Here is a 14,631-nt window from a genome sequence, read left to right on the forward strand (position 1 = left end):
ATATATATATATATGTATATGTACATATATGTACATATACATATCTATATGTATATGTACATATATGTATATGTATATATATACATATGTATATATACATATATATACATATATGTACTGTACATATATGTATATATACATATATGTACAGTACATATATGTATATATATGTATATATACATATGTATATGTACATATATGTACATATACATATATATATATATGTATATGTACATATATGTATATATATAGATATATGTACATATACATATACATATGTATATATACATATATATACATATATATATATATATATACATATGTATATGTATATATATGTATATGTACATATATATACATATATATGTATATGTATATATATACATATATATGTATGTGTATATATATATACATAGATATATATATACATATACATATACATATATATATACATACATACATATATATATATATATATATATCTATGCATATATATATATACATATATATATGTATATACATATATGTATGTATGTATGTATGTATTGGTATTAATGGGTCTTTTTGTTGGGCATTTTATTTAAAATTATATATATATATATATATATATATATATATATATATGAATGTGTGTGTGTGTATATATAAGAGTGGGGCGAGGGGTGATGAGGGCCACTACCTCCCCAACCCCATGTGCCTTTATTGCAAGTAGGTCAAAGCTACCAAGGACAACAGTCATTGCCTTGGGTAGCACAATGGCTACATAGGCAACTATGGCTACCCTTAGCAAGCCATTGGATGCCATCCCCTTTAAGTGATATTTTATTTTAAAGGTTTTTTTCTTAATAAAAAAAATGTTTATTATATTATAATTATTTTCAATGTTATTTTAAAAGGAGTTAAGTATAGTTTTAATTAAATTTAGAATTAGGTAATTAAATTTTATTTATAATTTAGTTAGTTAATTAAATTTTAATTGTAAGTTAATTATAATGAATTTAGTTTTTCATGAAATTGAATTTAATATGTATGTTTTTTTTCAAAATATGCTTTTTGTTTAGTGTTAATTAAAATAAATCTTCTTTGATATTTTAAAGATGAGTTTTATGTAACATTTAAATCAAGAAATTGTCTAAGAAAGTATTATTCTTTGGGGGTAAATATAATAGACTATTGGTATGCTATGTTCTCTACATTGGAAGCATGGATTCTTTGAATATGAAAAAAAAATGAAACTTATTTTTGATAAAAATTAAGCTAGAAACTATTAATTGGATAATTGTATGTAGTAAAATGAAAACTTGAACTTTACTCAAATCAGATTCTATGAAATTATATTGAAAACTAAAATGGCTAAATAACTACAATTTTTTTAAGTGCATATTGAGATGTCATGTTTTATCTTGTGATGGGGTTTGGAAAAACCTATTAGTTTAGCCAAATGAGAATGCTTTCTAGAGGCTTGGAAAGTGATTGTTTTTATGATGTTGTTTTTTCATGAATACTTCATTCCCAACCAATGTGTTATATTCATGTGTCTTTGTGATGAGACCTTGTTTTTCTTTGTAAGCTCATGTGTTACAATATTCTTGGTGTAACCTATGAGATTTCAATCAGTTATCCATTGGTGATTTGCAATTTCTTGTATAGGATTGAAGTGAATATTGCAATTTTATGAGATATACTTTTATGAGCTTAGGGTAGATTATCTATGTGCATGTTGGAAAGTGGCTTACAGTGGAGGTCAAAGCCCTAAAGAGGTTGTCTAGGTAACCCGTTGTAAGTTATATTAATACGTGATAAAATTCTCATTAATGGAGTTAAAATGAATTAACAAATATTAGTATGTTACCTTTCCCATACCTTGAGTTCTAGTATAGGCTAGGATGGGAGCAAAGAGGATGCTTGGTTGTGACCTTGCCTTGTTAGTGTGCTTTATTTGTAAGAAAGTATACTAATGTCGCATAGATTCACTAAGGGGTCGGGATCCTAAGAGAGTGTCAAGGTAACCTTAGAGTTAACTAATGTGATGAAACTTTCCCAAATGCATATTAGGTCTCCTTTGTGTCTTTTTTTCCTCTAGAATTGGATGTTATTTATGTACATGGTACCTTTGAGATAGACTGTTATCAAGATTCCTTGACCTAGATTATTGTTATAACTTTTGGAATTTTATTCACTTGGGACTTGAGATTATCTCCTCAACATGGTGGGAGTGGGTCATTTAGGTTCCACAAGGTTGAGTGGTAGTGTTTCTTATACCATTGAGATTCGATAGCTACATATCAATGCTGGATATACCTTGTGTAGTTGTTTTATTTTTCTTATCTTATGATTATGTTATATGGTCATACTCAGGTATATTGTACTTTGATTACTTGAGATTTTATCAGATGTTGTATCTTATCATGATGTATATTCTTTTAGCATTTCACACCCTACAACATGTGCAGAGGATGAGTATGCATTCTAGTTATACCATGTCGCATCTTATGCACTTGTATATTCTTTCATGTGATTCGATAAATGTGGATTATTCTATGACATTAACTTTGTTCAATTACAAAACTTAAACTTAATGAAAAATATATATGTGATTCAATGCTAAAGAACCCTTGAGAGATGTAACTAATATTGTATTTCTTATGTATGTATGTGAGTTACTGCTTCTACTTTGCTATTTCTTAATTGTTTTAGTCTTTCAAAAAAAAAGTTTAGCAAACTTTGTGACATTATGGGTTAATTTCTCTTGGGTTCCCTAGCAGGGTGGTAGAGGTTATCTTCATGGTGTGTGGAGATGGTTCTTCATGGAGTGTGCAAATGGTTGCATCTTGAGGACTCATTGGGTTCTTTGGAAAGGTGTGATTTATTCTTTCATTTGACATGTTATCCTTGGTAGTAGGATGATTTCATTATTATATCATGGTATACTCTTGATATATGTTTAGAATTTAAACATGTTATGGTGTGTTTATATGGAGCATGTTATCTATTTAGCTTAGATGGATTAGATCATGTCATGATTACATTATTGAGGCCATGGTTGGAAATTTGACATTGATCTTGCTTTAGTTTCTTACTATGGAGTACATTGATTATTTTCTAGATACTTCATGATATTCCTATGTTGCATTTGGAGTTGGTAGGAATTGATTAGTTACATATGTTCATGGTTTTAGAAGTCTTATTGGGAAACATGATATTGAGAGAGGAGGTTGAGTCAGGATCTATAAAACTTTTTACTTCTTGAACAAAATAATTGATTAATTGTATTCATTCCTAATCCATATCATATCTAGATATCATACCATATAATCATGAACTATAAAATAGAAATGAAATCTAACTATGTTTAACATCCATCAACATGAAAATGTAAACTCATAACACAAATATTTTGGTAACCTAGAAACCCTCCAAGGTGAAGGTAAAACTTGGGTGGGGACAACACCCACAAATCTTTGTTGTTGTAACAACATAGTTTCCCCTTTGATCACTTCTGATGATCTTCCCTATGAGGGGTCTACTCAGTTAAAAGTATTACAAGACTATTAAGTCCATCTTGATTAAAGGATTTGAACTTACAATGAAGTAAACACTCTCTTAGGAGATTTAACTAGGTCTGTTAAAACCACTTCGTTAAGAGATTTTCTCTAATACACTAGTTAAAATGTCTCAATACTTGATCCTTTAGTTTTCCCTCACAAAGTTGATCATGAATTTTGTCTCTTCAATGTCTAAATCTGATCTCCTTATATGATTTTCTCTATTCTTTCCTTCACTTCTAGGTTGCTCGATATGGTCTTCTTATCAAACTTAGCTTTCCTTGCACAGTCCTTAGCCTTTTCACTCTTTCATAGTCTTCCTTCACATTCCATCACACTCTTTCTCTCATATTAATTTAGGGTTTGATCTCTTCTTAAATAGATAATTATGGAAGGTTTAAAATCATAATCAATGACCCAAAATTCATTATTTCCCTGTTTAAGCATTCAGATTGGTTAATTTTCCTTTCTTGGGATTAATACCTTCTAAAAAATGTGTAAATTGATCCTTAGTTTTCTCTACAATCCATAACTATTGCATAGAAGTCGGCTAAAATGATTTACCTAAGTGTTTGTGTAATTACAAACATATATGTAAAAATTGTTTTGCTCAACAATTGAATGTTTTGATGCTCAGTCATAACTAGCATTCATGATGTCCCTCAGCTTTTATAGGCTCTGTAACTACTGACACACTCAACATAAGTTATCTTTACATCGCTTGGTCTTCATATATTTCATTCAACATGTATTATAGATCAGTCTCTACTAGGGTGCTCAACAACCTTTGACTTGTTCCACATGTAGCAAAATATAAATAAGTCCATGTAGCTTAGCCTTCTTAGGATGACTCGATCGAAGTGATGACCAACCAATGCTACCTAGAAAATGACTAAGTTTTGGAGACTAATAAGAAACAAGGATTATAGATCAACAATCTCCTCCTTTGACATTAGTGGAAAAAACACTTTTTCATGACTTAGCAATTCAATTTAATTCCAAAATATAAAAAATAGCACTCCCCTAAGATTGTGATTCGATCTTCAAAAACTTGACTTTTCTATACATATTATATACATGTATGTGACCTCTAATGTTGACTTGTCTAGTTTTCCTTTCTATAATTATAATCATTCTAGCCTAATTTCCCTTATGAATGATGTCATGAATGTTCCCCCCCTTGTTTTTGTCACTCTACGACTTGGGGTTTGTGGGGGTTAACTTGTACTTCTCAAAAAATGTTTTTTGATTTGATAAAATCACCTCTAATCCTTGATTCCATCTAGATCTAGTTTATTCTAGGACCTAAATTTATATTTTTAGCTAAGTAGCTAGATCAACTAAACTATATGTCATTGAGAGATGAGGATCTCTTTTATTCAAATCTTGTGCAACTAATAGTTCCTTTTGTATTACCTCTAGATGAGGTAGCAACATGGTTTTTATTGAAAATAATTTATATCTACTATTTTTATCTTTAGCCAAAACCTTAGCTAATCTCCCTTAACCAAATATCAATTTATTATATGTATGTGAGCTTGAACTTGCATTCTTGCTCAATGAATTAGCACAAGCCTTCAAATTTTCTTGTATTTGATCAATGGATTGTTGATTCTCCATAGTGAAGAAATCAAAATCACAAAGTTTCATATACAAAGAATGAATAATTGTCAAAATTCCTTCCAAACTAGTTATAATGCTAGAAAGCTCAATCCACCTTATTGCAAGTTCTGTTGAGAATTTCTCCAAAACTTTGTGCTCAAACATTTTCGCAGACCATCTCATCATCTTATCATTGGTCTCTATATCTTCACTTTTCACTTTCTCAACTATATAAACTAATTGTCTCAAAATTGGATGTTGCTCATTTACATAATGAATATTAAAAGCATCTACAAAAATGTCTTTTATATCATGTACTTCTTGTTTTTTCTTGAACTCCTATCTTAGTTTCTATTGCTTTGCCTTGGGACTCAGCAAAGCTTGTAAATATTGCATTTGCTCCAAGGTCATGTTGTCAAGGTCATATTTTGGAAATGTGATGATCTCATCTAGACTGACTTATGTCTCTGGTGTATCAATATTTTGTGCAAATAACTATTACCGAGGGGTGTTGTCACTAGGTAGTGATTTTCATAATTGTTTCCCCTTTGTACTCAATGTAATGCCCTGCCCGAAGATCCTTGGAAACAAGGATTCAAATCAAGACAAGATTTTTTTTTTTACAAGTATGAATGCACAAGACAACATCATACAAGGATCACAAAGATCGCAACGGAAGACTTCAACACAATCTCGGCAATGAACGAATCTCCGAACACCACTACCCAACTGACACACCCAAACAAAAGCCAACAACCACCACAACAAGATGAGGGCACAAGAAATGACCACTCATCAAAAAAACACCAAGCTAGGGTAAAATGCAGAATCCCAAAATTTGGCTAAGCCTGAAATCTTAAAGCCCTGAAAATTGGCTAAGTCTAGATTTCTGAAGCCCTGAAATTTCCTAGAATCCATAACTTATCTTTGAGAGGTCTGAAACCTATCTCAAACGATTTGTCACATATATTAAAATATATCTTAATTATAAAATTATACTTGAACGATATATTTTAAACCCCAAGAGACTAAAACAGAAACACAAAAACTCGATTTCAAGAGAAATCGATAGAATTCAAAATGCAACAGCATAGGGTCGAAGAATGCCCAAAAGGGTATCCAAAACCACTCTCAAAAAGATCAGATCACGAAAAAAAGTTCCCGTTGATGGCACGCACAGGTTTTTCACAAAAATTGTGCGACACTTTTTACTAAGGGAGGGTGACACTTCTCCTTAAGGTGTGCGACACTCTTCCAGTGTCGTATGACATTTCTCAAGAAGGCGTGCGACACTTCACAGTCTTGTGTGACATTTCTCAAGAAGGCGTGTGACACTTTTCCAGTGTCGTACGACATTTCTCAAGAAGGCGTGCGACACTTTACAGTGTCGTATGACATAGTTTGTATGGGCGTGCGATACATTTTTATGTCGCACAATGCTGACAAATTGTCGCCCATAGAAACACGAAAACACTCCCAAAAGCATAAAGGACCAAAAAAGAGAGCAAAGAACCTCCACACCAGGGAGTACCGGATCCACAAAGGCTCGAGGAATGAACACTCAAGTGCAAGAACAACACAGAATGAAGAACATCAAACCATCTAAACTACAGCAACAAAGAACACACTGAATATAAACATCGTAGAGAACAAAAGCAACATCACAATGTACATAAATACATCTCAGGAACAAAATAACCAAACTAAGTACGCGGTTCCTCCCAACCGTCAATAACATCATAAGACCATCGTGGATCCTAGCCATCCCCCGTGCGTAACACCCCAAGCCACCAACTAGATCGTCGATACTGTCATAATAGGGACGTCACTAATAAAAACATGCAACAATAAATGTAGAAGATAATCCTACAGTAGATAACATCACCTATCACATGCTAAACAACAGTAAGTAACAGATATACTACTAAAGCAAATCACATCATCTAATCATATGCTAAACATCAGAATAAAGGAATGCGCCAAATAAAATAACATCATCTAAACATGATATACAAGCATCCCAATGAAAGCATAAATCACAAGAAAGCATACTACAAAACCTGAAGTGCCAAGTGAAGACATCCAGCAACGGTCGCACTAGGACAAAAGATTGTCTCTGTACACTGATCCCTAGTAGTGGTGAAGGTAGCTACGCCTCCCAACCATGTGGCACCCATAGGTCCACACCCACCATGCTGATGGAGATAATGATCCAACCAAAAGCACACATAAAACACAACATCCATGGCTAACACTCACGCCAGACAGTATGATGGCTGCAACCAAGAACCTAAGACAATGCAAGGAGTACAGGTCCTGGTTAGACACTCAATAGGCTACTATGTAAGGACTAACATCATGGAGAGTCGCTTGGCATCGAAAAGCCCAAGCTTGGATCATGCATTTCAACTCCTCAATGGAGGACCCCGCACACACATTTTATTATCTTAATTTTTATTACCAGTCACACATTTTCTTTAATTATCACTTATTTAAAACTTCTTATCCTCCGCTAACCCTATGGGACTAAGGTCACCAGGTTGTGAGATAGAATCCCCCTCCATATGCTACCCTACCCTACCCATGCTCATCCTACGACAAGTGCCCGTGGGCATGCATACTCCCATCCCAACCCCAATGATCATAACTCCTGGCAATATCATGGAAGATCGGGCCTCGCAAGTCACCCAACAAATGTATGTGCACGTACTCGTGTGTGGCACACCACCATTATGAAGATCATAACACAAGGAAAAGAATAAGAACACAATGCAAAGAAAACACCCAACTGAAAGCAACACGGGAAGGATGGATTCTACATGAATCCCAAAGCCAATAAAATCATACATCATGAAATCACTCAACCAGCCTCAATCCGAGAGTATGGATTCTACACAAATCCCAATGATGTAACAAGACCAAACATCATGAACTCACTCAACCGGCCTCAATCTGAGAGTATGGATTCTACATGAATCTTAGCGTTCACGAAACAAAAGCAAAGGTCCAACAAAAACCATAACAAGTATAAAATCACTCAACTGAACACAACGTCGGGAGTACGCATGCAACATGCATCCCAATGCAACATAAAAGTGCAAAAGTGGTCTGATTGATATCCAAACGGATGAAGGTCCACGACCCACATTGTGCCAAGAAAACTCGAGAAAATAGGGCGGCACACAAAATGAGGTAAAAACCCCAAAAATTTGGAAAACTTCAAAATTAAAACCCATTTGACCTTTGGGTTAAAAAACCCCAAAAATCTAAAAATAAATGGAATCAGACACCGTATGCAAAAATGGCCAACATAACGGCGTAAAATTCCAAACCCTCATCCCAAAAAATAGGGAAATGTTCATACCCACCCAATCGGGTAGAACTAGCATATAGAAACGGAGGGGAACACTAGTTCTCAGCCTCCAAACAAACGGCCACCAAAAATAGAAGTAGAAATGAAGCAAAAACAATAAAACAGGAAAGCCCTACCTCACAGCCAAAAGGGCAAAACGGGAATCTGAACCATAAAATAAATATCTCACACAAGTAGCTAAAAATTGCGGCAATCCAAGATTTCCTCGAGTTGGATCCAACGAGCCCAACCTCGTGACGTTTCCATGCTCGTAGCTCCCACAACGAACAAAACAGTAAATCCTCATGAAGAGGATTTTGGGTTTTACTCTCCAACTTTTCAATTTGAAAGTAAGAAGTGAGGAATTAAATTCCTCTTTGGATACTTATTCACTTTTCAGGTGAATAATCGATTAGGGCATTTAACCAGCCAATCTAGTTAAACTCTGAATTCACCCAAACAAAAATAGGCTATTCCTATAAATAGGAATTCATCTATGGCAAGGCTGCCAGAAATTAAAATAAATCAATTAAAAAGCCCGAAAACCCAAAAACACAAAAATCACCTTAAACAACTTTTGCGACAATGCGAACCTCTAAATGCACAAACACGCTTATTGGTCTAATCACATAATGCAATGAGTTTGAATTTAATAATCATCGAAAGGTTTAAATTAAACATTTTAATAAAGGATACGTCGACCATACAAGGATGACATTGGTAAAATATGAAAGGTTGAATCACTAACTCCATGTGCCACTGCTAGGTATATAATCCTGCACACTAAATAACATGATCAAGTGCAATTGCATATAATAACATAGCCAAAGAAATAAATGCATTAAATCACCTAATTTAACCATTTATTTAATTATATTAAAATAATCTATTTACATCACTCACGTTCGCATAAAGCATAACAACGCAGGAATGAAGTAAATAACCATAGCATTAAATCCATCACATAACAAAATCAGAGGTATGTCCAAATACCAGATAACCAGATATCATCATAAAACACAATGTCATCTCAAAATGGCATCATAATGCAATGTGATTTACTGAACATCATAGTAGTCTAAAATCTATGATACTAGAATCAAGATGTAACATCTGACCCTCAGGTCCTCTCAAATATAAATATAACATGAGTAACAAATATCTCTCTAATCAGAAATATAACAAGGTAAATGCCTGCAACACATAACCAAATAATCCCACAAGAACAATCCACTCTAATTACTTAAGCATTTAATAATGATTGATTACACTGCATTAAAAAAAAACACTTAAAACACATAAGCAAACACAATCGTAAACATGACTAACCACTACTACAGGAACCTAGTCTCGTGTAGCATGCTAATAGAACATAGTACAATCTCTACACACATCTCAAGGTAATCACAAAACAACCTCATGATACCACATCGATCCTGGTAACCACTGGCACAAACCTTAGTGAACCAAAAATCACATCATAATCTCAAAGATCAGTCAAAAGCATAAACAAAGCAATTGATACAGAAACATAAACCCAAACACCTCAACGGTGTAGACCACTCAGGGTCACAATCATGATCCCATCACAACAAAATATCATCAAGGTTGCATCCATCAGGATGACTTACAAAAGTCAGATGGGAGAGGCACTACACTCAATCTAGTTTTAGTTGATGTCACTTGTTGAACAGGTGTTACAGTTAATGCATAAGAGGAAATGGCACTCAACAGCTGAATAAGAGTTTGAATAACCTCTTGCTCCCTAGGCTTCACAATCTTTGCTAGCTTGAATGTTTCTATCTTCTTTTCTCCCTCTTTGGTGCCTTGAGTAGATTGAGTTGCTTCAACTTTCTCTTCTATTTCTCCACCAATAGCACATGTAGATTGTGGTAGCACAATAATGGCCTTGCCTTGTTACTTGACACTCATGTCAGGAATAACTGTAACTGATGTAACTTGTGTAGTATCAGTTGTTACACTATCAATCCATGGATACTCTTGTATTTGTAATAAAATGGGATTGGTGCATGGAATAGAGGTATATGAGGTATTTTATTCAATATTTTTCAAGTCTTCCTTAGTTAATTTATTTTGATTTTGTGGTGATGAATTAGGAACATCCTCTATAGTGATAGCATCCTATTGTTCATTCCCCTCTATCAACTTCCTCACTTATTCTAGTCTATCAAGTTCTTCATCATCTTGACTCTCTAATTCTATAGCATCTCTACCTTCCTCCTCCTTTTCTTCTTTTGTTGACAGAACTATCAATCCAAATTCTTTCTTCCATATTAAAATGCTTTATTTTTCAACTTCATTTGCCTTATTCTTCAAAATTTTATATGCCCTTACTTTTGGCATGAATTTCTTGGTAAAATATTTTAGGGAAATAGACGCATGTCTCCCTAAATTAGGCATTGTTTGTGCCATTGTAGTCTCTCTTATTTGTCTCTCAATGGATAATGCCCTCTTCCATTTTACATCTAATTTGTTATACAAATCCCCAGGAATACCTTTACCTAATTCTATAGGTCTATATCTATATTTTATCATCATATCCATCATTTCTTTTTCAATATTTTCTTGATGATATTTATTTAAAGAATCATACTTAATCTTTTTAAAGCCTATTATGCCAGCTGAGTATCTAATTTTCTTGCATACCTAATCAATTGTCATGGGAGGTAATCTAGTACAATCTGAAATTTTCTCAAATCATTAGACTCGGTCTCCTCTTCTTCATCCTCTTCCTCATCAAGTGTAACAACTAATTTTCTTCTTGGTCTCTTTGGTAGGCTCTACTTGTTTCCTTTATCATGTTTCCTCTTATCTAGGCTTCTTTTTATCTTAGCAGCCAAGGGATGAGCTGGCTTGGATCTAGTTATTATCCTCCTCTTTGGCTTAGGTTTAATAGGTGTTACTACCTTCTTTATATTCTTTTTTGGATCCTCCTTCTCGTTAGGATCAACAATCACAATTTTTTCTTTTTTGTTGCCTTGGGCTCGACAACAACTAACTCTTTTCCTTTTAATTCTTTAACTTCTTTATCTTTTTCTTTTTCATCAATTTCCTCATCCTCACCTTTGCCTTTATTTATCTAGAGTGGTCCTTTCCCAAGCTTTCCCTCAAGATCTTCTATCATCTCCTTTCATTTTATATCCATCTTGGGCACTTTTGTTTGCATTAGCATTCTAATCTTGGCTGACTCATAATTGTCGAAGGGCATGGCATTCTTGTCTATTCCTTCAAATAATAGTGTAGTGATTGATGCAATGACCTCATCCACATCCACTTCATATTGCATTGGCTTTAACCATGCAACCCTAGGTAACATTGCCTGTGCATATGTGTAATATGTATCTATCATTAAACAAAAATCAATGAAATAGTGATCTATCACTTATTTTTGAATGCTCATCCTATTATTCATCTTGTTCTTAAACTCATCAAAATAGTTGTCCATAATAGCATCCAAATTTTCTCCATGTTGTTCAATGAGAACATTGATTTATTTAGTGATTGGTCTTGTCCTATCCCATATAACTGTACTGACAATAGGAAATGAAGTATGTACATAGAAAAATATACAAACTTACAATGATCCAATCTTACATGAAGTTTACTTGGCCTTCTGAATTGCTCCAAGAATTTTTTTAATTTGTTGTGTCTACAGCTTGACTAGGACATAACTGTGATCTTTCTTTACAATTTTGTAACATAGGTCGACTGGAATGAAGGAACATTGTTTAATTGGTTTGGCTGACATAGTTTGTGTTCAATTATATGCACAACAAACTCAATAATTGGTTCTTCAATTCTATCTATGGAAATTCCTTGGCCTTTCCACTTGGCCTTCATCTATTCTTCAACAATGTTCTTCGCAGTGCATCTCATCATCTTTGTTGTGTCCAAGGTGGGATAACCAATAAATTTCATGTGAATAAGTTTTTTATTTATCTTTACTAGTCCACCTTCCAACTACAATTTCATGTCATGTAATCAGCTTAGTATAATCTTGATCCATTCAACTTTGAATACCATCAAAAATTCTAGGACACGAGTAAACCTGTAGTGCCTGCCCCTAGTTCAAATTTTGCTAACATTGTTGAACTCTTTTAGGGCTAGTTTTATGTTGTTGGTTAGCAACATTCTTTTGAGATTATCAGATATTGTGCTATGGATTCAGTTTATTATGTGATGAGATTACTTAAACCCTACATTTCATGTATGTATGATGGTTATTTTTAGTGTTCGCAATTGTTGATGATGATTATTATATTGCTTTCAGTTATTAATGATGATTAGTAAGATGATTTATTATCATATGTGTTTTATTATGGATACTTACCCCATACTTGCATGTGTATGGTGTGCGTGTTTTCTTTGTGTGTTTACTTTTGTATGGCGTGTCTGATGTGGTTAAGGAAGGGAGTTGTAGTCACCTGCTAGTCGGGATCTACACGATGCACCACTTCCTGCCATTGCCTATTTAGTTTAGTATATATTGTGCTTGTACATGCATGGTTTTTATGCAGGTTGCAGGTACCGGGTATCGACTTCCCTGAATTGCCAGGATGAGCGTACCCTATCACACTATCTCAATGATAAGAGAGAGGAGATAAATTCTCAAGTCCAAATTCCAACCCTTTAAGCCATTTGTTCTAATTGAAAAAATTAGGACAAGTATCTAAGTTGAGTACCCTCCGAATACATTGGATAACGTAATTCGTGATATTAACCCTTGGTTTGATTTTGTATGTATTTTTGTTATGATGGGTTTTCGTATTTCTGCCTTATGAGTCTTTGATATACTTTCTATTAATTAAGCTTAATTAAAAGATTTAATTAATGGTTTAATTAAATAGAAAATTAATATGATATTTTAATATTTATTTTATTTAATTAATTGAGAAATTAATTAAATAAAATAATTAAATTTGAAAATAAAAGTTAAAAGTTTAAATTTAGAATGTGACAATATTTATTTTAATAATAATATATTTGGAATTCATTTTTAAATAAATGACTAAATAATATTATTATTAAAGCTAATAAGTATTTTAGCAATTAAGTTTTGAAAAATGAAATTTAAAAGTGGAAAATATATTTAAATTATTAAAAGATTCTAAATCTCATGTGATTAAAATATAAATATATTAAGATTGAAAAGTGGAATTATTAAAGTTAGTGCATGAGATTTAATAAATAAATAAATTAAATTGGAAAGAGTAAATTAATTATTATATTAATTATTGTGTATTATTTTTATATTTGCTCACATAGGAGTTGGCAAATTCTCGAAAGTTGTCATGTAGACAACACTGAGTTTGCACTCTAAGAATGCATAAGTTGTCTACACTTAGGAGTTCGCATATTTTATTTGAGCACATGGTGTCTACAACCTTAAGACTTATCTAGAAGGTTGGAGAAGACCCATGCTTGGTTGTCATGCTTATCTTCTGGTTGTTTCTAGAGACACTCTAGATGCATCTTAGAGGCCTTTAAATTGAGGCTCTCCTAGTGTGTTTGGACAAGCAAAAATGGAAGCTTAAATGAAAAGCTTAATGAAAGCTATAAGCTATAAGCTACAAGCTTCAAACTAAAATGGAAGCTTCAAAGCTTGCATGCATTGGAGAGGATTCATATGCTCGTATATTTTCTATATGCTTCTATGCTCCTTCTAGCATTTTTAGTCACTTGGAGATTCTCGGTTGGCTTGGATCTTGGAGGAGTTGCGAATGATGGAGAATGAAGGAATTTTCTATGGACTTCTGAGGCATGACAGATTAGCATCAGTGTCCAGGTGCACTCGTGATAATCACATACTCTCTTTGCACTTTTTCTCTTCCTGTCTTCATCATGTCTGATAGATGTGTCGGAATACTCTTGTGATTGAATCTATAATGAAAATTGGAATCTAGATATGTATTTATTTGTTTGAGAAGAAAACATTAGAAAACCCTAGATCCAATTAAAGAGACATTAGATCTAAACGGGTTTGGGTTCGAATTAGAATTAATTTGAGAAAGGTGATTTAAAATTTATAGTTAAACCTATTGGGATAGATTAATGGATACATTTTGAAAACAATTATTTAAAAGGGAAGAATTCTTGTTTAGAAGAGCCTCT

This window comes from Cupressus sempervirens, chromosome 8 (assembly GCF_028749045.1).
Source record: "Cupressus sempervirens isolate cs-2001-9-10 chromosome 8, ASM2874904v1, whole genome shotgun sequence".
Taxonomy (NCBI): Eukaryota; Viridiplantae; Streptophyta; class Pinopsida; order Cupressales; family Cupressaceae; genus Cupressus; species Cupressus sempervirens.